We start from the raw sequence: 26510 nt of genomic DNA on the forward strand, positions 1-26510 counted from the left end.
TTAATGAAAAATTCATAACAATAGTAAAATAATATCACTTAATTCTATCACTGCATATTCTGTTGTGAACATTGTACTGTCCCCAATGTAATGTTTAAAATCTACTCTTGACTACTTTGCTACGCTGTTCAGAGAATAGATTGATTAAAATAATGTTGCGCTGGTTAATTAAAGCTTCATGTGTAAGGAATACCTAAACGTTAATTAAGAATAAATTTAACTACATTTTCGAACTAAAACTTTTCCCCTTCTAGTAGAGACTGAATATACGAGAGTCTCTCGTCTTGCATTGAATTGCATTGTAAAAATCCAGTTTTCGTCCAAATTGACAGCCACACATAACACGCTTGTAATGGGTTTTATTCCAATTTGTGTTCTGTCGCTGTCCGCGCGCCATGCTCAAACACTTGATCACAGGGCAGTGATGGTACTAGTGGTAGTGACGAATCGGAATTACATCCCGACAAAGCTTATTTACGAGTCCGGTACTTTGGTAGCCTAGCACTATGCCGAAAATAAATGCAAAAAATCCCGTAACACATTCAATGTTTATTATGCATCTACATTTAAACACATTTTTATGTTCAAAAGCTGTTTATACTTTCTATTACAATGGAGATACACCTAAGTGTTGAAACTTGATTAAAAAGGATATCATTTTAAAACTATGACTATGAGACTATCTGAATTTAGTAGCGTTCAAAAGCAAACTTATTAAGCATTTTCTTACTATGAAAGAGTAATGGAACGGAGAAAAATTCTCTCCGGCGCCGGGATTTGAACCCGGATTTACAGCTCTACGTGCTGATGCTTTATCCACTAAGCCACACCGGATACCCACCCCTGCGCCGGACAGAATCGTCTCAGTTTAAGTTCCAACTCTTGGGTTCCCTCTAGTGGTCTCCCTCTACACTACGTCATAGATGTCTATGAACGTAGGGCTGAAGTCCACACATGTGCTGAGGTGCACTTGTTATGAGTGACTAGTTGGCCGGGATCCGACGGAATAAGCGCCGTCTTAAATCACGAAGTGATTTACGCATATCATATATATTATTTAATGTATCGAAGTACATATGATATTTTCATGCAGATATTCTGCGTCATCATACGATGAATTTTTCTCCGTTCCATTACTCTTTCATCGTATGATGACGCAGAATATCTGCATGGAAATATCATATGTACTTCGGTACATTAAATAATATATTTTCTTACTGCTTAGAGTAGGTTTAGCTTTTACTTAATTAATACAAAATATTTTCTCTCTTCTTAACTTTTACAATAAACCGTCTAGCTTTTATAATTCAGTTAATCTTTTAGTACTTTGATTTTTATTGTATTTGTAAATTTAATATTAATTGTAATTGTATTCTTAATATTGTAGTTGTAATCCCCTGGCAGAGGGGAAGAGAAGGCCTGATGGCCTTATCTCTACCAGGTTAAATAAATAAATAAATAAATAAAAATAAATAAATAAATAAATAAATACATAAATAAATGTTTTTGGAAGAGATATAAAGCTGAGAGAATGGTATTGCAGAACTACACTACGCGAGGAAGACTGTCCCTGAATGGGACGGTTTTAATTGGAGTTTATACATCGGTTCTGAGTTACGCTTGAGTTCAACTCTAATAATCATTATCATTATTTTATTAATTTATTTTAATACTTTTTTTCAACTAAGTTACTATGTTAATCAAGCGTCTGAAAAAAGAACCGTACCAGGTCGTACAGCTTGAGTTTAATGAAAATTCATATTTAAGCTAATTTTCGTTCGTTAAGAAACGTGGTGATAGTCGTTCGTTTCGCTTTTTTCCTCGTTTACGAAATATGACTTTAAAATCGATGATGACTTATATGAGTTGGTTAGAGTCATAACTCACATGCTCCAATAAATGAAAAATTGAGATACCGTTATATTTCCATGCGGTTATCTGCGTAGAACACGTTTCAGAGGTTAATTCGTCACATTTCTTACATGATGCTTGTGTAAACGGGCGACAAACTTCCCGGTTTCTGTCAAAAGTCTCATGATCCACTGGACCTTGTGAGTTCTGTTGTATAGCGCTTCTCGACCAATCACCGATCAGTATTTCCCTCCCGCTTCTCCACTTGTTGTTGTGTAGAACAGAGTTGTGGATGAGTATCTTGCAAGTGCCTTGTTATTTTTATAAATATCAGTGAATTTAGCGGCTGTAATTGAGCATTTTGTAAACGTACTATTATGGAAGAGAACGTATCACCGGTTGGAGAGAGAGGACGACCACGGAAATGTATAGCAGCTCCAGAAATAACGAAATGATACCAGCCCCAATTATCAAGGTTAATATGCTTTACTGATTTGGCTTGGCTCCTACTGATGTATTGGTAAATTAAGCAGGATCGAGTGTTTTATTACAATTATTATATATTCAAGTTCTACATGTATGTCATTGATGGTGCCGTGAATAATAATCAATTGGACAATACTGGACATAAGTGCGATTTGATGGAAGCAGATATTAATCTTGTGATATGAAGGAACTAGTAACGAAAATTTGAGTTTTGATAAAATTTATAATCAGTATTTCTTTTGTAGATTGTAAATTAAGGTGTCGACTCAAATAAAGGGAGAACCAGCTTTTCTAAGAAAATTTAGTTTTTTTCTCGTCTCTAGAATGTTGTGTCATAATTGCAGTAACTCTGGCAATAGCTTAGCCCACTGGAATTTAAATTCCCACCGTAAATTCTCAGACTGTTGTGAGAACACCTAATTTCCCTATTCCAAGATTTGTGCTTATCCTTCTCTCTGACTGGACCCCTCAATTTATACTGTACTATATTATTTTGTAAAATGTACTCATCTGAAGAATTTAATAATTGGCCACCTATTTTTACATAGAATTTAAAAATATCCTTGAGGTAATGTTCTTGTGTAATATTTTAATTTGTTACTGTCACGATCCACATGATCCCTTCTGGCCACTTTCTAAACTCACATGTTGCAACGGAGTATTCTCAGAACACTCATTGTCAAAACTTGTATGATCCATAATTTAAAGCTAAATAACTTTTACTCCTGTATAAATAAATACGGTTGCAAATCTTAATAGTAGTTTATAATCATTGCTCTTTCATTGATTAGCCTTCATTGTGAAGAAAATGGACTCCAAATATTACAAATATGTTTTTTCTCATGTGTGAAAATGTTCATTTTTGGAACAAGTGAGTTATGACTCCAACCGTCTCAAATTACAACTATGATTAAATACTGTAGTAGTGTTGCATTTTGGTTCAGACAATCTTAAAGGATTCATACCTTTTGTTTCATAACTATGAGAATAGAATTAAAAATTATTTCGATTTTTATGTATTAATTTTATTAATAAAATATTATAAATTTGTCTTATTTTAAGAACATTAAAGTCTAAAAACAATTTTTGAGATTGAAAATCAATAGGTTTATGAAGACATATTTCAATTATCTACTTCTGTAATAAATAAAGTGGATTAAAATTGGTTTTAAATAAGCTACCCCACCCTATAACTCCATACTTAATTATCGATTGAAATAAAGTTAAGTATATTGTACGTAATTAAACTTGTTGACGAGTAATTCCTCAATAAAACAAGATAATATATTATTTTACGTAATTTATTACAGAGGTAATTAAGGTGTTGGATCAATTTTAAATTACTGTCGAAAATTATGCCTAAATATTTAACTTCAGAGGATTCCTTAACAATCGGACATTTACATTATACAGAGACATCATTTTATTTTTACTTCAATTTTTATTGTACCTGAGTTTTTGAATGTACTTCACTCCCACCCCTTCTACTAATGAAGTTTCAACTGTTTTCCAAACAGAATCAAGGCCGCTTATAGTAAACAGCACTGAGTTACTGAGTATAGTACGTTCCAGAAATATGTTCGCGTTTTCCAGTGACGAAAGAACTTTTAATATTGAATCATATTTTCGCACAGGTACTGTCCGTTTGCCTACGTCGCATCCCGATTTCCCCTACCTGCTTCTGCACGGCCCTCTGTAAAAGCAGGGCTGTCTTAGCTCTTTTCTGAAAACATTAATTTCTGTTAGGAATTGGACGTTTACGTAATATTACACAACTGTTTAAAATAACTTAAATAAAAGGGCCTCGTTAAGTAATTAACTGTCACGTGATTTCCCTCCTTTCTACGATCCTGCGGAATAACCACTTGGACGGACAATAGATAACATGTCTGAGTAATTTTATCTATGCGAGTCGGGCAGAAGTGAAGATTGAATTTACATTACATAAGGTACTCTTTTATAGAGTAGGTACAGAATTATTTCAACATGAGTTACTAGTACGAAGGACGAAACTGGCAATTGGAATTAGATGCAATAGTCTATAGTGCGATAATATGCACAAAAGAACTGAAGCCTGTATCGAAATGAACGGCCACCATTTTCAAAAATGTGTTTAAATATCCATATTATGATTATTTTTCAATATAACTTCATTCTCTATATTGTACGCTAATGTGCTATAGACAGTATAATATACACTACATAATGAATATGTCCGAATGGATAGCTCAGTTTGTGAGTACAAACACTTATTCTTAATACAGTACTGCATTTTGATTAAATAAAAATCCTAATGAAAATTATCGAACTCAAAATCGAGATATTTCCTAGTTTACGTAAATGGATGAAGTACTTTTCTTCCCTCCTATACCTAGTAAAGTGATTTGTTTGTGTTTTACGCCAGTATCATCGAACTCCAGTTGTGGAAGGGGGTAGCGAACGGGTTTTCCGGTTCTCTAAAGGTATAGCCAGGTTAATATTAAAAATGTTAGTAAAAATAAAATGATGTCCCTGTATAAGGCAACAATTAGAGTTACGTAATTTAAAACTTACAGGAATATTGATGTAAGAGGTTCGTTAATTTGTCAGATGAGAATGGAATAATTATGGTTTTATTTTCGTTGATAGAAAGATAATTTATGTCAAACCATATTTTTATTAATCTAAGTCTATTATTTGAATTATTATATGTATCATATCATACCAGGTTTTTCCACCAAAAAGTAAAACTGTCATCATAAGGTGTGTGTCATAAAGACTGTCTAGGGTGAAAATTAGCCTACAGAATGAAACCGTAACGGACCAAGTTACATAATATATGATATAGATAATAATAATATTGAACTGCCCCCCCCCCATTGAGGGTAGCCCTTACGGACTCAGTATATCCTCAAAAAAATTACATATGTAAACATAGATATTAAATTTTAAAGAAGGGAAACAAAGAAAAGAGCGTGAAAAATTACAATTGCTATTAATGTGGCACCATGTGATTAGTTAGGATTTGGCAGGATTTTTTAACACAATTATCACAATGTGATCCCTCAGAGATATTGGCAGAGCAAACTGCCGTCGAAATTCTTCGAAAAAAGCTGGTATAGTCCCTCGAGTACCTATGAGCAAGCCGAATACCTCAACGTGACTTAAGGCATATTTCAGCGTGAAATAGTTGACTGTAGGCTCATAGATCGACTTCTTCTCAAGGTGGACCTCGGCTGACTGATGACATTCTACTTCAAAACGTACCGTGGGGTCCACAATGATGCCCTGTTTAGTGTCAGCATTGTACGCTAAAATATCTACTCGTCTCCTTGACCCATTTACAGTTAGACAGGAGATTTCTTCTTCTACTATCCAGCCCTTATTTCTTAATGCGGCAGCAATTTTGGATCTTATAAGATGATGTCTAGAGTTCCTCAAGAGCAATCCCTGTTCACAGAATCCCAAGACGTGTGCTAAAGTTTCAATCTCTGGGCAGCCATGTCTGCACCGGGTACCGTCGAGAGATCTGCCGGGAACAGAACGAACAGTTGCTAAATTTGCTATCATTTTCAGGCTAGATATCCACTCACTAGTCGAAAGTCGTTTCTTGTTTGCAATCGAATTGTTGGCGGCTGTTACTTCGCTATATATCTCAACACCTTTTCCCCGTTCTGAAAGGTTCTCCATGATTCATATTCACTACCTCTCAATTCTTCTCGAAAATTTCGAATTGTAGCTTTAGTAAAGTCTTCGGGAAAAGAAAGGCAGAGGGAATCACACGACGATTTGAGTTCGACATCTGTCTCATCATGTTAACTTGCGGATTATCTGCTCTGATTAATGATAGACAGATGTTACAATGTTGAAGACAACTTCCCAAGAAGCGCGTATTAACTACTGCTGATGATTATTGTAATATGTTTTAAATATTTATTTTAGTACGAATTTAGTTAAGTATTATCATTTCCCCCAAAATCTGTTAATTTTATGAAAGTGGAATTAGTTGTGATTTACGTAAACATTTACCATGAATTCTCAATGTCAGACAGGTTGAGTTCAAATTTCTAGGCAACCTGTGCTAAGCGATTCTTCAAACTTGGGTGACGAATATGGTTGTTTTCCGGAGCCAGCCGCGTCTTTCTCGGAGCGTGTAAGCTTCTCTCGCAATCTCCACAATATTTCATATTATTAATATATCTTGTTATCCGCGCTCAAATATCACATGCAAATGACATAAAAGTAACTCAGCTTTCCCCAACTTGGGAAGTGAAATCTTGCGAAAAAGAAGTAGGGGTCTTGAAACTCTTTTTCCAAGAAGTTCTTTGACTAGAGAAAAGATCTTGAGAAGAGCGGCTGTGTTCGAAGGCGAAGAGGAAATATGCCATCCCCTTGAAGAAAGCGAAAGGGAAAATATAACTTCCCCCGCCTCTGACATTGATGCTAACAGTTCCCCCACCCCCGCTCGACATTACCAGCTTGATGAATGACAATTACGCGACTCAACTTCCCACAATCCGCCCTTCTTCAAGTCCCCAAATGCTGCACAAAAGCGATGCCAAGTATATCTAACAATCACAATAATAAGTGTGGAGACTTCTCAAGAATTACGAAGCATCGCGATGTGTATTCATTTTGTTTCTTACAAAATGTACAGCAGTTAATATACAGGGCTTTGATTTCAAAACTTTCCGGTCCAAATAACTATTTAAATTGAATTCAATTTAAACAAAATACACGTCAATTTAGATATTGGGGGGAAAGTCTGAAATCAGACTTAATTGCATTTTAGAATTCACCCTCCACTCACGCCCACTTACAAATTTCAAATGGCACCCCTCTATTTTTATATTTAAACTAGCCGTACCCGTGTGCTCCGCTGCACCTGTTAGAAATAAATATAAAGTATAAAGGGAACATTCGTGTTTGATAGAAGGATAAATCGTTTAATATATTACTTAATTTAAATTGTATTTAAATAATTAAAATACGGTCATTTTGGTCCAGAGAGCAATCATTTGGTGCACTGACAATATCTTTAACATGTTTCTTAATTGTTATTACATGCAACCATAGTTTAATGAAGATTGACGTATCATTTAGTTTTAATGTGGATACTTTATATTACTTACTATATGTTTCAGAAGTTACTGTAATAATATTGTAGAATTATGTCCATCTAGAGAAACTACACTTTCCAATGGTGAAATAATAATTAAATAATTAATTAGCTTCCGATATTACTTCATAAAAACACAGAAACATTCTCTGTAGGCTATGTTTTAGCTTTCGATTGTTGTTGTCCAAGGCCCGTTATAGACGAAGTAATTTGTTTTTATTTCAGTACAGCGCCTTAGATGGCGTTGTTATTGTAATTTTAAAACTCATTTGCCTTATTAAATATCAGTCATATCAAAATTTTGTATAGAATAAAACTTATCGGAAATTATTTTCAAAGACACTTTTGTTATGTAACATTTTTCATGAAAATCAATAATAAGCAAGATATATTTCGATTTATTTAATTCAGGCCCCCTTATAACCCCATTTTAAATACAGTATTTTGAATGCCATATAGCCTAAAATCTAAGTTATAACGAACTTAATTTATATTCAAATTTTCATATAAATCGGTTCAGCCATTCTCGCGTGAAAAGGTAACAAACATCCAGACAGACAGACATACAAACAAAAATTAAAAAAAAAAACGATTTTCGGTTTCAGGATGGTTAATTATACATGTTAACACCAATTATTTTTGGAAAATCGAAAATTACCAGAAAAATTTCGGCTACAGATTCATTATTAGTATAGATATAAAAGAGTATTAAATTGTTTATACACCTCATTAATTTGTTTTCACATCTTTTGTTTCCTATCGTCGCCTGGCAACCTGGACTGTTGTTATTGTTGATTAGAGCTGAAGAGCATAAAGCTACAAAACCTTATTGAGCATTTCATGTAATAGTTTTGTTTGTGTATTAAATTATTTTAAAATGACGTATATCCTTCAAGAGAGAACATAAATCATACCTATTGATTAAATTTAGGAAATTACACAAAATCAGCTGTGTTTTCATGCTACAATCAACAAAATTACAGGGTGCCAGACGACGATAGGAAACAAAAAGTGCGAAATAAATGAATGACGTGAATAAACAATTGAATGCTCTTTCATATCTATACTAATAATAAATCTGTAGCCGAATTTTTTCTGGTAATTTTCGATTTTCCGAAAATAATTGGTCCTAACATATATAATTAACCACCCTGGAACCGAAAATCGCTTTTTTGAAATTTTTGTTTGTATATCTGTCTGTCTGTCTGTATGTTTGTTACCTTTTCACGCGATAATGGCTGAACCGATTTCGATTAAAATTGGAATATAAATTAAGTTCGTTGTAACTTAGATTTTAGGCTACATGTCTTTCAAAATACATTATTTAAAAGGGGGGTTATAAGGGGGTCTGAATTAAATAAATCGAAATATCTCGCTTTTGTGAAAAATGTTACATAACAAATATTTCTTTAAAAATCATTTCCGATAAGTTTTATTCTTTGAAAAATTTTGGTAGGACTGATATTTAATGAGATAAATGAGTTTCAAAATTAAAATAACTGCCATCTAAGGCGGTGTAATGATATAAACAAATGAATTCGTCTATAAGGGGCCTTGGTCAACAACAATCGAAAGCTATGAATCATAGCCTACAGAAAATGTTTCTGTGTTTGTATGAAGTAATATCGGAAGCTAAATTAACCGATTTGTGTAATTGATAATTATCATTTCACCATTGGAAAGTGTAGTTTCTCTAGATGGACATAATGCTATAATGTTATTACAGTAACTTCGGAGTGAATTGAGGACAAAAATAGCTTCTTATGCACAAACAACTTGATAGGCTATTCTGTGTATTCGTTTCCTGTATTTCTTAAAATAATGTTAATCTCAGAGAATTAACGAACCACAAGAGTGTATTGATTTAGTATGCAATAATAATATGTTAGCTTAGAAATCCATTATTTTATAATGCAAATTTTAACTATGTTCAATTGAATCGTGTTAAAATACATAAAATACATATGCATTAAATGCAATGCAAAAAACTGTGTAATGAGCCAAGCAGATTATGTTGCGCTGTTGTAAAATAAAATTTGTTCCTCCTGAGTTTCAAGAGCCCCCGTAACAAATTAAAAACTTACTTATCGGTGTACATCCGTTATCAACACATTTTTATATAATATAATATAATATAATATAATATAATATAATATAATATAATATAATATAATATAATATAATATAATATAATTTAAGTTATTTAAGTTATTTGAGGGGTTCAGAACCATAGCGGCCCAAGCGCCATTTACTGAATATGTAGAAAACAAGGATTAAAATTAAGTTATTATCATAATTCAATGGAAACATATAGCAAGTAAAATAAAGTATACGCATTAAATCTAAATGATATGTCAGTCTTCATTAAAGTATGGATGCATGTAATAAAAATTAAGAAACATGTTAAAGGAATTGTCATTGCACCAAATGAGTGGTCTCTGGACCAAAATGATCGCATTGTAATTATTTGGATGCAATTTAAATTAAGTAACATATTAAACGACTTATCCTTCTATCAAACACGAATCTTCCCTGGATCAAATGTCCTATTTTAATTATGTAATTACTTTATATTTATTTCTAACGGGTGCAGCGGAGCACACGGGTACGGCTAGTTTAAGTATAAAAATATAGGAGAGCCATATGAAATTTCAAAGTGGGGGGGTGGCTGAGGGGTAGGGGTGAATATATATATTTCTCCCCTACCGATTCTATCTTTTATATCACTTAACAAAGATGTTTGAATAGTATAACCCTCAGTGCTCGGGTCACTTCGGGGTTTACCAGCGACAGAAAGAGGATGAGGGAAGTATTAAAAGCAAGTCTCCAGGTCCCGTTACTGTAGTCGTTTGCACGCACAAGTCACGTGTTCTTTGAAGTCTCTAATCCCTTCTCACGCCCCTCTTTTTGGGACAATACACAGTCGGTTTTTCCCGATCTCTGAAAGAAAGTAGAGACAGAAAGATATAGTCTCTTTTAAGTTTGCTCCAATCACTTCAGTAGAAGTATAAAAATCTTTTTCAACCATGAAAAACGTTCTTTCTGATAGGCGGCTCACTATGACAGTTGACAACTTAAAAAACATCCTGTTGTGACATGTAACCAAGGAAAGTGAGCACCGTATGGGATAATTTATTAAGTATTTGTCTATTTTTCGTTTGTTTACATTTTAATAAATGCCTATTTCAATGCCTAGTTTTACTGCTTTTAATGCCTATATGCCTGCCTATTTTAACCAAAATAAATGCCTAAACGTCCGGGCTCTAATAATAAGAATTTTTGTAATTGATTACCTAAAGTATTTTAAACTGTTGTTTTTTTTTTTAATTTTAACTGACTTACTCACAAAAATGTAAAATTTAGATACTGCAAAATACATGTAACGAAAATCTGATGATGCCACTTAGACGAAAACGTTGGTTTGATTGTTTGTAATATAGTATTAAGACAATAAGTTTCCATACGTCTATGAGAAAAGTCATTAAAATTGGACAATTAAAAGCGAAACATTAAAGCTACTTTCACATTAGTTGTTATTCCTTTAAAACCACATTGTCACGTCATAGGCCTACATCCTAAGTACTTAAATTTACTCTTTTGTTCAAAGGATGCATCGTTTGATGTAATTTTACCCGGACCGTACGTTTTCGTTCGAAAGCATACAGGATATAGGCCTAACTTTTGTAACGTTCAGAAATATAATGTTTTTGTGACGAAAAATTATGTTTTTACATTTTAAAACGCAGCGGAAATACTCTTAACCGTATAGGATTCTCCGGATCTTAATGAACTGATTTTTTTCGAGGGGTTGGAACTACAATGTAACTCGCAACGGAAAACAGAGTAATGGCGTGTGTGAAAATTAATTTTTCTCTTAGCAAAAATATTTCCATTGAGATTAAATTCCCCTCATTTGTTAGTTTAGTGTACATAATAATATTATATATCGCTGGTTCTGTTTTTCAGACATGCTATGCTGTATACTACCTCTAATTGAGGTTCTGTTTGATGTGGACATCTATTATTTATCAAGCAGTACAAAAGTGATGACAAACGCACAGGAGATCCCAATCAGAGTAGGCGACAGAGAATTGCAGTATGTCTCTGTATATGTGTATTTGGGTCAACTAGTTACCTTCTCACAAAGAAACCAGAAAGAGATCAATAGAAGAATTTCATCGGCATGGAAGACGTTCTGGAGCCTGAAGTTCGTATGGACGGACAAGACAATCAACCGCAATCTCAAGTTCGAGGCACTAGAGACATGTATAATCACAATTTTGCTATACGGCTGCCAAAGTTGGACATTGTCCGAGAGACAACGCTCAAGTATACAAACATGCCAGAGGAAGATGCAAAGAAAAATACTGGGCATCACGCTACGAGACAGAATGACAAACGAAACACTACAAAGACTGACGAACACTACTGACGCAGCAGAACGAGCCACGGCAACGAAGTGGACCTGGGGGGACATGTGGCGAGACTACACCAGACAAGATGGACCCATGCAGTCACGATGCGGGACCCCTAAGTCGGAAAGAAAGGACAGGAATGACCACGGCTCAGATGGTCTGACATGTTTACCAAAGAGGCGGGGAAACAGTGATCGAGGACAGCAAAGAACAGAGTTTTGTGGAAAGAACTAGAGAAGGTCATTGTAAATAGATAACGTAACCAGTGTTAAGATATTGTAAATAGTAAAGTCAGTATTAGTGAAAGTGTAAGATAAGTTTTGTAAATAGTAAAGTCAGTGTTGAGAAAGTGTCAGATAAATAGTGTAAATAGCAATCAGTGTTTGTCAAAGTGCCAATGTCAGTATGATGTGTGTAGTGTAAGAAAAAAAATGAACAAATTCAGTACTGAGACTAGTTAAAGTTGAACAGGGTTATTAACCATGTCACAAAAGTAGTATGCACGACAAGCTCGCCTGGATTGGCTCACCAAGCGAGTACACTTGAGCCATCCCTGTCGAGGGAGTTCTAACCCCATTACAGGAGGCCTGTGCCCAACATGGGACATCATGGCTAACATTCATTCATTCATTCATTCCCATTTCATTTGACGGTGTGTCAGAGGAAGAACAATAAATTTATTTTTTTATACATCTGAAGTTAGATTAGTGTAATACGTAGCTAGTCGGTGATGTAAGCAGTGGAGGGGGAAAGGAATAGGCCACCCTACCCCATTATCTCCTAGCTTACAAACAAACATTCTGATGGGGGCAGATAAAAAAGTTAAATTTTTTCTTCCACAATGTTAATAATGTCAAAACTAGTGCTTATACAAATTTTGACCACTCCACCGCAATTACGAGGTCGTCCAGAAAGTGATTTTCTCTTGGGTCGTTTACAGAAAAAAAGCATAATTTCATGGAAGGATTTATTGAAAGAGATACAAAAATTGTTTTGCTATTTTTCAGTATGTTCCCCACTGGAATTGAGACATTTGCCATACCATGGGATCAATTTTTATATCCTTATATCGTAAAAGTCTGCCGCCTGGGATCCGAACCGGTATGACAAATGTCTAATTTCTGGTGGAGAATATGTTGAAAAAATAGAGCAATAATTTCTGTATCTGTTCCAATAAATCTTTCCACGAAATTGTGCTTCTTTTCTGTAAACGACCCAAGGGAAAATCACTTTCTGGACGGCCTCGTAATTGCGGTCGAGTGGCCAAAATTTGTATAAGCTTGTGTTAAATTCTAACGTACCTTGTTTACATGTTTCGACCTATTTATGGGCCATTCTCAGAACTGGTCTTTGTTGGTCTTGGCGCCTCTTGTTTTGTTTCCTGTGAGGATGTGTTCGTGTGGTATAATGTAAAGTTCAAAGAGTGTGTGTGTTCTGAAATTGAGTTGTGTGTTGAGAATTTCGTTGGGGTGTGTTTTCGTGTGTCTGTATATTTCATATTGTTCTAGTGTGTTTAGTTTCTGAGTTTTTGGTTGGATGTATAGTATTTCCATGTCTGTGTTGATGTCTCTGTGGGTGTGGTTAGCATTTGAGATGTGTTCTGCATATGTTGTTTTGACATTATCAACATGGTGGAAGGAAAAAATTTAACTTTTTTATCCGCTCCCATCAGAATGTTTGCTTGTTAGTTGACCCATAAGTGGTACCTTGTGGGTATCACTTTTGAGGTTCAGACCTGTCTTCGGACATTTGACTAAACAACAACAATGTCAATTATAATACGTGATAAAAATGAAATAAAAAAATAAAAAGAGTCGTCCAACAGGAAAACTTCAAACACGTTCCTATATATACCACACAATGCCTCTCAATTAGACATAATCACAATCAATCTATTGATCCACACAAATTTCAACCCTGCTACATGCAACGTAGAAAATCCACAAGTATACATCAAACCTGAGAACATGACGTCATTGGGCATAGGCTACCAATGTCAGTTTTTAAATCCTGCATATTTATCAATCCGTCCGCTGGTTGGCAGGTGTCTAAACTTCATTTCCTTAACGCGGGATGATAAATTTAAGTAAGATGGCAGGTAATCCAATACTGAACAACGTCTGTTGAGAACAAACTAAAAATAAAAAAACTTATGAAGTTATGCGTTATCAATAAAGTTCAATAACACATTTGTCATCATCACCATAATCATCATCATGGACACTGACGTAACTTAAATTGTTGGTGCATTTGCCTGCCGGTCTGAAACTACTCCGTCGTAGGTTCGATACCCGTTTAGACTGATTACCTAGTTTGTATTTTTCCGTAGTTTTCTCAAACTCTAAGGCAAGAGTCAGGTAAACGCATGATCAATTCTTTTTAGTGAGTTATTTTACGACGTTTTATCAAGGTTATTTAGCGTCTGAATGAAATGAAGGTGATAATGCCGGTGAAATGAGTCCGGGGTCCAACACCGAAAGTTACCCAGCATTTGCTCATATTGGGTTGGGGAAAACCACCGGAAAAACCCCAACCAGGTAACTTGCCCCGACCGGGGATCGAACCCGGGCCATCTGGTTTCGCGGCCAGACGCGCTAACCGTTACTCCAAAGGTGTGGATGCGCATGATCAATGCTAGGCCTCATATTACCAAATACTTTTCCGCTACCACCAATACCATAGACGCTAAATAACCTATACTCCGTTTCTGGAACCTGTGGAGTATAGGAACGAAACAAGTCCTTTGCGCAAGTGGTAAGTGGAGACCAGTCCAGTGACTACTCTCGGGAAAGCATTGATTGAAGACAAGCCTCTGAAATGCCACACCTACCTATCACCAGCGTATAGGGAATTACAAGTATGGACACTTCGCGTCGGTACCTTTGATGTAACAGGACTGACTTCAATGACCTTCAAACCAGCTTGAGCGTGAGATTTTGCTTCTTCCCTAGAGTTGGCGCTGACATCACACCAGTTAGAAGCCAACACAGCGGAATATAACAGACATACAATTAATACATCTATGTACATTATGTACTCCAAATAAATTTGATCAATGAAATAATAAATCCGTTATTTTCTGTAATGTCTAGACTCTAGAGTTCCCTTATAATGAGAGTTGAGGCGTTGATCCCATCAACAATTAAAATATGTAATGTTTTGATAGCGTTGAAAATGGAAAAACAAAACTCCTATGAGAAGTAAATACGCCTATATATTGTATACAAATATTAAACGAATTTTATACATAATTTTATAATGTATTGTATTATTTTATAGTATAACTTATTACATATAAAACATAAAAATTATTATTACAGCTTGTTTATCACTAATAAATAAAGAAAAGCTGTTAACTTGACTTTATTAGAAGCAAAGCGTTACTGGATTATGCAATAAGGTACGCGATGTTTGTATCCTGTGTCTCAACTCTTATATTCAATCATTATCTTAGCGTAGTAGTAGTAGTAGTAGTAGTAGTAGTAGTAGTAGTAGTAGTAGTAGTAGTAGTAGTAGTAGTAGTAGTAGTTAGTAGTTTATTGACATTTCTGGCTTTGAGCCAGAGGTCGTTTTAGGGTCTTATACGCGCAGGAAGCCCTCTCCAGCCATTGCACATAAATAACAATAAAAAAATATATATACACATATGAGACTATTTCTGGCATAAGTGCCAGTAGGTGTGTGAGTGCAGTGATTGATTCCTTTTATTTTGGTGTAGACCTAATTTGTTTATTTGCAATATTTGTAGGGGACTATTTAGTAGGAATATAATATACATGGCTACATATAAGGAATGGTGAACGGGAGAAGAGTTCGAGGCAAAAGATATCAGCTGATAGACAACGTCAAGGTATATTATGCATCATATGGGGAGATTAAGAGGAAAGCAAGAAATTGGAAAGAATGGAAAATGCTGAGTTTTGCAGTTAAAGACTTGCTCGTGTGCTCGATTACGCTAACCTCTAGCGCTTGAAAGTGTAACTAAACGCCGGCGCACAGAGAAACAAAACAGGAAAATTCGCTCTGTCCATTCTATATAATCCCTTTTCGCTGCTATCACCTTCTGTCACGCGCATTTTACCCCTTAGCGGCCATGAGGCGATGCAGCCCACAATACACTCCCCCGTTGATAAGCTCCGATCATTCGCTTGTTTTAGACTCCACCCAAATGCGTCGATTTACTCATAGATTCAAGAAACGGAGTGTTGTAGCTGATGTAACGTTATCAAATATAACTTAATCAACTATACCCACCGTAGTAATCATCATAATTTATTCCAAGTATTGATCCCATTGCCTCAAAAAGTTCACATTTCTTGCAATTTTTAATCAATCTAAAGGGTTCGAAAGAAGCAACTCACATTTCTAATTATTTTAAGCATGACAAGTAGCTACCGCTTAAGACAGATTACGAGAGGCACAAAATCATGAACTCACATTTTCGAAAGAAAAAAATTGATTCTACACGATTCCAGGAATCCAAATCCATTGAATTACGTTTTGCAGATAGACGTCCTACAGCTTTATTCGAATTGAGGTTATGTTTGTAAAAACATTGCCCTAATAAATTCTAAATTATTACGCCATGTGCGCTAATTGCTTCCACTTTATCATATAGGCCTACTCTAATTATTAATTACTTCTAAATTATTCTCAGATAGTACACATAATTTATTAGTAAGCAATCTAAATTATTGTTATGCCGTACACATAAATTATTAATTAATTTTAAATTATTATAAGATGAATGAAATAATAATTATATTAATGAATAGTAAATTATTGTTCTGTCATACACACCAATTAGTGGACTATGTAGCCTAATACTAAATTATTATTATGGTACAGCGAGGAATTAGGCTGATAAATACTATAATTAATTTTTGTTGTCGTACGCAGTAATTATTAATGAACTGTAAATTATAATTAGCATATGTTACTGATAGCAATTACTGGGAAGGTCTGGTTTGTTATTGTAATACACAATAATTATTATAAGTCAGTACTAAATTACTGCTATTTTACAGATAGTGGACTAATTATGGAAAGTCAGAATTATTATTGTCATACATAAAAATTATTTTTGAATAGTAAATTAATGTTATGTTACAGACAGTAATTATTCGAAAGGTGTGATTTGTTACTGTTGACTTAATCTACAGTAACTACTGGGTGTTCAGGTCAAAATGTGTCTTGGCCCGCTGTATGCCTTCATGTGGCTAGCTGATGAGCCTAGAGAATTCAATCTTCCTACACTTCCGCAGCTCAGGTGTATAATCTAAGAGGCAGAAAAGTTGGCTAGCAAGTACGGCGTTCATTCTGAAGAGTACGTGCCGATACGTACGGTAACGCCAGTAGTGGCAATAATGTGAACTGTTTGGAAATATGTACTGTCGGGATATGGGGAGAGGGTTAAGACGATTACTTACGTATTTGTTTACATTAACTTCGACGGTCAACATGGACACGGAGCATTTGATTTGTGTTGTGGAATGTTACCGTACGCAACCGATATAACAAATACCCTGCGTACGACTTGCCGGCGCAAAACACAGTTCGAAAGAGGTTATGGTAGCACACAGACCGTACAGACCGCCATCTGTTGCTACGACGTTCAAGTTATACCGTACACGTTCTCAAATTCAGATTGAAGAACGCCTTAAATAATAGGCAACTTCTCTAACATTTAAGCTGAAAATCGCTTCAAATCGGTGACCCAACAACAGTGACGTCATGACACACTTTGAAATGAACACCCAGTATACGTTAATAACTTACTAAATCATTATGTTACAGATAATAATAATAATAATAATAATAATAATAATAATCCGTTGCACTACAGCCCGTGAAGGGCCTAGACCGACCAGCCGGTTGCTGGCCTCACGCCCACATGCCGAAGCAGAGGTAGACGATCATCCAACCAGAATGGAGGTATCGTATGGTTAGGACGATGATCCCCCCAACCGTTATAGCTGGCATTCGCAACCGGATTTCGCTACCTATCGTAGCTCCCCAAGTGCATCACGATGTTGGGTGGGCACCGGTCCCATACAATGGCCGAAATTTCATGAGAAAATTTCTTCTCCCACGAGGACTCGAACCAGCGCCCATTCTGTAACGCGAGTCCTAGGCAGGGTGCCTTAGACCGCGACGCACGGCGCTGGACTATGTTACAGATAGTGTAACTAATTATTTGAAAAGGCTAATTGGTTATTGTTGTAATAAGATAAGATAAGGATAAAGATAGCCTATTGTGTCCCATGAAGGGCAAAGGGCTCCTTAAACAAGGGAAAGCTCTATTTGCCTAACGTGATGAGCTAGTTCACGTTAGACGTGATATTTAAGTCTAGGAACTTGAATTTCTTTAACAATGATTCTCTCACTGCCTTTCACAACTTCCTGTCTACGTAAAAATGTCTCTCGAGTAGTTTCTACTTTCTTCTGTCTCTTGCCTCTCTGGGCCATTGTTGACCTGCCTGTTCTTTGAAGAAGTCTGCCCCTCTGCGCCGAGGTCTGCCCTGAAGTCTCCTTCCTATACGGGGGTCCCACATGGTAGCTCGGTATGTCCATCTCTCGCCTGGTAACCTGGCCACGTGTCCACCTCATTTCCATTTGGATGTAATGGCTGCATGTTTATGTCCTGAGTATCTGCCAGTTGGTACAGTTTCGCATTTGGGATTTTCTCCTTCAGTGATACGCCCATAGTTTTGCGCATCATTTTCCTTTGACACGTTTGTATTGTCGGACCATCGGATCTGTGCCCCTTCAGCGCTGTCGTGGTTATTAGAAAAGTTAACGCTTGTACTCACTCCATTCCATTCGCTTTCCTCCCACCACGTTAAACAGCAGGCCACGAATCTTGCCGAATAGGGATGTTGCCAATCTTCCGTCAAACTGTGTCATAAATAACCGGTCCTCTATGCTACAATATTATTTCTTTCAATCAAAATACAGCTTGTATTTCTACATTTTTTAAACCTAAATCCCATGTCTCGAATCACTTTCCGTAGTTTTTCTCTCCAACCTTGGAAATTATTGCTTCTCTCGCAAGCTTCAGTAATTTCTTCAATGTTGAAACTTCTTTTTGAACGGTATAAAATTCTTGTATCTTTCTTCTTAAAATACATCGGTTCATATCATCTACAATAATTAAAAGTTCCCTTGGTGTGTACTTCTCTGGTGATTCTAGCTTTTCATCTCCTGCACAGACTCCCTCTCTCCTGATTTTCTTTATTAGGAGTTCTGACCTGTCTATATAAATTACATAACATGTTGTATTATTAGTATTAGTTAAGTAAGTAATTTTAATACATAATCAATTGGAATAAAATAAGCCTCACCTGTGATATCAGTTGCTCTTTTCGTTGCCTGATTTATAGGAAACAGATATTGACCTGTTTGTTTCTCTTCATCGCAAAATGCTATTACGTACTTGCTTAATAATATTTCTTTCGCCACTTTGTGCTACAGTATTCATGTTGAGTTGACAACACTGGACTGCAAGTGCAAATATTGTAAAATGTCCCGCAAGAAGGCCAAAATTGTGAGTAGTGGGGGACAGAAAGGGGGAGAGATAGAAAAGAGAGAGATAGGAATGCAGGGAGAGAAATGAATTACCGAGGCTGAGAAGGAATTAGGGATCAGTTCGCATATCTTACGGGGGTACAGATCCGATGGTCCGACTAAAGTCTGGTCCCTGTTAGCGACCATGTTTGGCACCCATAAAGCAATACAGGATAAACACAGGTCTCCAGTACCTGTATTTTAGTTTTCCTGCTTAAGGTTTTGTGAAGCAGAATGAATTTAAGGGCCAAAAATGCCTTCCAGGCAGGGGGATCCTTCTATTTATTTCCTTTTCTGTTCTATCCTTGAAAGAGATTAGTTGTCCCAGATAAGTATTGTTGTAATAGACAATAATAATTATTAACCAAGAGTAAATTGTTGTTGAGTTATAGAAAGAAATATATTAGCAAACTGTGATTTATTATTGTTGTCATGCACAAAAGTTCTGAATCAATACTACATTAATGTTATGCTGCAGGTAATAGAGGTAAAGATAAAGTCAACCCCATTATAGGCCAAATTGGCCCAGAGGGTGGAAAGATGTTACGATTTCCATCTTACCAGGTAATCGTTATTAATGACGATAGAGATTTCAGTCCTTCGTGCCCGCCGCCTTTATCCCTAAAAAAATTCCCCTGATATTCATTTCTGTTGGGTTCAGTAAACCCCAGGGCCATAGCGTGGCTGGAAGAATTAGATCATTGAAAATCCATGACCTAATCGGGAATCGAACCCGAAATCTTCCTGCTTTGAAGTGATATTCCTTAACCGTGACGCTACCACGTGTCCTCTACAGATAGTAAATATTAGAAATGTCCAATTTATTATTATTGAAGTAACACAATTATTATTAATCAATACTACATTAATGTCATAGGCTTACACAATAATACGAGTATTACTAATCAATCCTACTAAATTATTGTTATGTTACCTACTTACTTACTGGCTTTTAAGGAACTCGGAGGTTCATTGCCGCCCTCACATAAGCCCGCCATGATCCCTATCTTGAGCAAGATCAATCAAGTCTCTATCATCATATCCCACCTCCCTCAAATCCATTTTAATATTATCTTCCCATCTACGTCTCGGCCTTTCAAAGGTCTTTTACCCTCCGGCCTCCCAACTAACACTCTATATGCATTTCTGGATTCGCGCATACGTGCTACATGCCCTGTCCATCTTAAACGTCTGGATTTTATGTTCCTAATTATGTCAGGTGAAGAATACAATGCATGCAGTTCTGTATTGTGTAACTTTCTCCATTCTACTGTAACTTCATCCCTCTTAGCCCCAAATATTTTCCTCAGAACCTTAATCTTGAATATCTTTAACCTCTGTTCCTCTCTCAAAGTGAGAGTCCAAGTTTCACAACCATAAAGAACAATCTGTATTATAACTGTTTTATAAATTCTAACTTTCAGATTTTTTGACAGCAGACTGGATGATAAAAGCTTCTCAACCGAATAATAACAGGCATTTCCCATATTTATTCTGTGTTTAATTTCCTCCCTAGTATCATTTATATTTGTTACTGTTGTTCTCAGGTATTTTAATTTTTCCACCTCCTTAAAGGATAAATTTCCAATTTTTATATTTCCACTTCGTACAATATTCTAGTCACGAGACATAATCATATACTTCGTCTTTTCTGGATTTACTTCCAAACCTATCTCTTTACTTGCGTCAAGTAAAATTCCAGTGTTTTCCCTAATCATTTGTGGATTTTCTCCTAACATATTCACGTTACCCGCATAGACATGCAGCTGATGTAACTCGTTCAATTCCAAACCCTCTCTGTTATCCTGGACTTTCCTAATGGCATACTCTAGAGCAAAGTTAAAAAGTAAAGGTGATAGTGCATCTCCTTGCTTTAGCCCACAGTGAATTGGAAACGCATCTGACAGAAACTGACCTATACGGACTCTGCTGTACGTTTCACTGAGACACATAAATTTTTGTTATGTTACAGGTAGTAATTATTTGAAAGGCCTGACTTATAAGTGTTATCATACCCAATTAACTATCCATCCAATGGTTCTACAGCTCATGTTTGAGCCTTGACCTGCCGAATTTTTTGCCTCCATAAATCTCTATTTTGCGCTGCCAGTTTCCCATTCCTGCAAAGTAGTAGACTAGCCGCATCAACCCTGATATTATCTTCCCATCTCTTCATGGGTCTTCCAGGACGGCGAGTTCCCTGAAAACTATCTCTAAGAGCTTTTTTTTTTTTTTTTGGTACACGATCCAGAGGTAATCTTTGTACGTGACCTGCCCATTGGAGTTTTTTAATTTTTATATAGGTGAGTATATCGCATTCTCTTTATAATTCATATAGTTTTTTTTATTATTTCGTATCCTCCATTCCTGATTTATGTTTACAGGTCCAAATATTTTCCTAAGTATTTTCCTTTCAAAGCTACCAATAGCTTCCTCAGCCCTTCTGGTAAGACACCATGTTTCGCAGCTAGACATGAGAACAGTTCTTATTAATGTTTTATAAAGTCTTATTTTAGTTGCCGTGTGAATGACCCAATTATTAGTCAATATTAAATTAAGGCTATGTTCCAGACAGCAATGTAGGAAAAGTCTAATTTGTTATTGGTGTCACACAATATTAATTATTAAGCTATTATAAATTATTATTATTATTATTATTGTTACTATTATTATGATTATTATTATTATTATTATTATTATTATTATTAATCTTGGGAATAATATTGTCAATAACTTATTCTTTTTCCACGCCCGATTCTCTTTTAATGCTTTACTATACATTTGTACGATCGAAACTCGAATATGCATCTGTAGCTTGGAACTCGGTTACAACTACAGATTCGCCTAAATTAGAATATATACAAAGAAAATTTATATCTTTATGTTCATTCAGATTTCTGCCCATTAACTCCGGGTAAAGTTACGAGAGAAAATGAGAATATTTTAATTATCAAAACCTATATGCTATACGCCATGAGCTCGATTATAATTTATGTTAATATATTGAAAATCCATCTAATTTAATGCAATATTCTTCTTCTTCTTCTTTTACTTAGTTTAACCTCTCCCTTTTAGGTTCATTTACACGACTCACGCCACCCGGGCCTTACAGGGCCGCGACCTGTCGGAAGAGAAATTAATCTATGGATCACATACATACTTTTTTGACCACACAAGGACATGGAGGGCCTCCCCGGACGAGGGATCAGCTCAATGCCAGGGCCACCTCCGATACAACACAAACATTTAAGACATTACACATCATTCACTCATACACATGAAAGGATTAAGGGAAGGATCGCCGTCCATGGCCGGACTTTCAAGAGGTACAATCCCGGAATTTGCCTGGAAATAACTGAGGAAACCATGAAAAACCTCTAGGATTGCCGGCCCCTGGGATCGAACCCCGGACCTCCCGAATGCAATGCCAATCCTCTACCACGCCGCTAGCCCGCTCGGTGCAATATTATTCAAAATAAAAATAAATGAAAAACAATTATTGGAATAATAGTAATGATTTCGGGAATTAGATTTACCTTTTCCGAAATTAAATTTCCTTTTCATAAAATTAACTTCATATATTTCTGACTTCATATTACTATTTCCGAAATTGAAATTACTTTCTCCCAAATTGTATACCGTCGTTGTTCCTGCAATAACTCCTATGTGACATATTTATCGTTTTTCAGATTTATGCTCTATTAAATAAATTAAATAGTGATACAGCAAATAATAAAATCTCCTATATGTAATTATATTTATTTCTTTCGAAAATGAAAGAATTCACAATCCACTATGTACGGCTGCCATAGGATGAATAAATGTGTTGTTTTTTCTCCTACTAGAAATTGAATATTTTGCACATAGGAGTTATTGCAGGAACAACGACGATACACTAATTAATATATATAACTGATATTTTTCGAAATGAAGACTGAAAAGGTACACAGTTGAGATGTTAATGAGTTGCTAAGCTATGTATCAACCGTCGTAAGAAGAAGTTGCTTTCAGAATTCATCTTGCCCGTTGTTAAGCACATAAAGAAAGGAACCGTCTCCAACTTTGTGGAGCTCTTTATGGCTTTCAAATTCAGAGAAGTGCAAGTAACTGACATGAATCATATTTATTGCGGACTCCTTATACCTCACCTGAGTCCGCAGTGACAAACCGGCTGTGAAAACTTAAACACTCGTATCGACTGCCTATGAGAAAGACAAAGCGATTCAGTGGAAACTGTTGGAGATGAAAATGATGTATGGAGTCAGCTGGATCAGCACATGGGTTGGTTGGCTTGGACATTACCGTAGCTCCAAATTTTTCCGATTCCCACGGAAGGATATCGTCATCATTCGGTCTGCTATCGGCAGAGTGGTCTTCGACTTTTCAAAGATATAGAGTTGGAGAGAGCATCAACTTCGATTCCATGTCGATATCAGAAGAATACAGCAGTTTTCAAACAGAAGTAAGTGAAATTTTTAAGTGTTGCAACAGAATGCCAGATAGGGCTAACAAAATCGGTTGAACTCTCATGGTACTATTAACATATACAATTATACGTATTTGTTTATGTGCCCAGCGAGTACTGGACAGATATTTCATCAGATTAAATATCCTTTGACTAAGTCCTAGGCGCGAAGAGGCATAAAAAAGGTGAAGATAAAATTTAATGCAGATTTAACGAAATGCAATAACATTAAAATGTTTTCTATTCAATTCTGTAGCAACGAAATGCATAAAATATTTTATGCTCGACCATGCCAAAATGTAGTAATTATACACCTGGTAGCAGTCCTTTAATGCATGTCGTTAAAGTACACCTACTCATTAAAGTTCAGGTGTTCAGCCAATCACAAGTCAGCTTTGTACCGTTATATCGATTATTCTCGGATATGCAATCGAAAGACAATTAGCGAAAAGTCACGGAGGCTGGAAATCCAATACTGTCGCAGAAGGTTATGTTCTGTTACTATAATAATTAGCGTTAATTGTAAATAATATTCAAATAAATTCAATTTGTCATCTCGTTTTTCAATTCTAAATCAATTTCCAGGTTATATCAGAGTAATCTTCATCTTATTCTCTGCCAAGGTCAATGACATTCGGCCTCGGAAAAAATCAATACTTTCGCGTCTGCGCACATCTCACAATTCAGGTCAGTTCGCACATAACCATAAGAAGACCTAATTTTAAATAATTTCAAGTTATTTTATAGAAATATGGTCGAGCATAAAAAGTCGTATGAAACTTGCCTATAATGGTAATTTAGACGCTCGTATGAAAATTATGAAACTCGCTTGCGCTCGTTTCATAAACAATCATACTTGCGTCTTAATTACTACCATCATAGGCTCGTTGCATAATGTACTATTACTTGTTCCATTTTTTTTTCATTTCATTTATTGTATTCCATAGATCTTACATTAGCAATGAAGCTTTAAGATGTGGAACAAGTCAAAATTTTACAAGATTACAATTACAATTACAATTACAATATTTACAATATTTTACAATTTTTACAATTTCATAATTTTGCAAGTTTATACAATATCTTACAATTTTCTACAATTTTTTTACAATATTTTGGTGAGATGTAGTGCGATGAGGTGCGGTCCGAGGATTTGCCAAAAGATTACCTGGCATTTGCCTTCTGGTTGGGGAAAACCTAGGAAAAAACCAAACCAGGTAATCAGATCAAGGGGGGGGGGTTAAATGAAGTGAGGCCGAGGACCCGCCACAGACCATCCGGCTTCAGTCCCACGGCTGGGGAAAACCTCGGAAGAAACCAATGGGACAAAACGGGGGATCCAACCCAAGCCCGAGCGCAGCTCCGGATCAGCAGCCCAGGGAGTCTGTCAACTGAGCTACATCGATAGCTCTACTGAAAATATATAGTATATAGCCAACCAGATTATTAAATTTACAACACAAACGATTATTCATCAGTTGAGTTATAAAAATAATACATAACAAGGTAATTCAATTTAAGGCATAAAGAATTCAATCAGTTGTGATATACAGAAATTAATAATACATATCATGCAAATTACTTCAAATTACAAACACAAACAATTTATCAATAGAGCTATACAGATTACTATTCAATTTAAAGCATATACAATTCATCAGTATACAATACAAAGTAAACAGATTAATTAAATATACAAGCCTACCTTCGTTAAAGTATACAAATTTGTACAATTCACATCAAGTAGATTAATTCAATTTATAATCATAAACAATTCATCAGTTGAGCTATACAGACTACTATACAATTTACAGCATATACATATTCAATTTACAGCATATACAATTCATCAGTAGAGCTATACACATTACTATTCATTTTAAAAGCATATACAATTCATCAGCCAAACTATACAATTATACAATAAATAGTAGACAAATTAATTCAATTTACAAATATATTTTCATTAAGCTATACAAAATTGTACAATTCATATCAAGTAGATTTATTGCAAAATTTTATTGACCATGATTAATTAATTTCATTCTTAGAGGCGATTTTTCTTTGAAGATCTTGATTTTTGTTTTGTTTATTTAAATTTTCACATTATAGAATAATGTGCGTTACGGTGGTTTCAACTTGACAATCCGTTCACCAGTCAGTACTTTAACATGCGTAAACAGTGTGCCTAGTGAATAATAATAATACCGAAAGTTAGACGTTCTTAGGCGCACATTTTTGCAGCGGAATTTGGTGTTTTGAAGTGAATAACAGGAATATTGCATGTCAATTTATGTAATACAAACATACGAGGTGACAAGCGATATTATATAGTGAGACACTGTAGGAAAAGAAAAGAAAAGAGTAAATTCAAAACCACGAATAATTCTTTGATAATTCTTCTGCACATAACAAAAGGTGCGTAAAAATATATGTTTGCAATGCTATGTAGCGTATATTTATAGGTACTTTTAGAGCTGTCCAGATTTCTTTCTATGCACCTTGTTATTTCCGTAATCGAATGCAGAACCAAGTCAATGTCCAGGTACTAGCTCACGTCCCCGACCTATGTATCATATTACAGTCAACTTATGTAATCAGGCTTCAACATTACAAGCCTACTAATAAA

This window comes from Periplaneta americana, chromosome 7 (assembly GCF_040183065.1).
Source record: "Periplaneta americana isolate PAMFEO1 chromosome 7, P.americana_PAMFEO1_priV1, whole genome shotgun sequence".
Lineage (NCBI taxonomy): Eukaryota > Metazoa > Arthropoda > Insecta > Blattodea > Blattidae > Periplaneta > Periplaneta americana.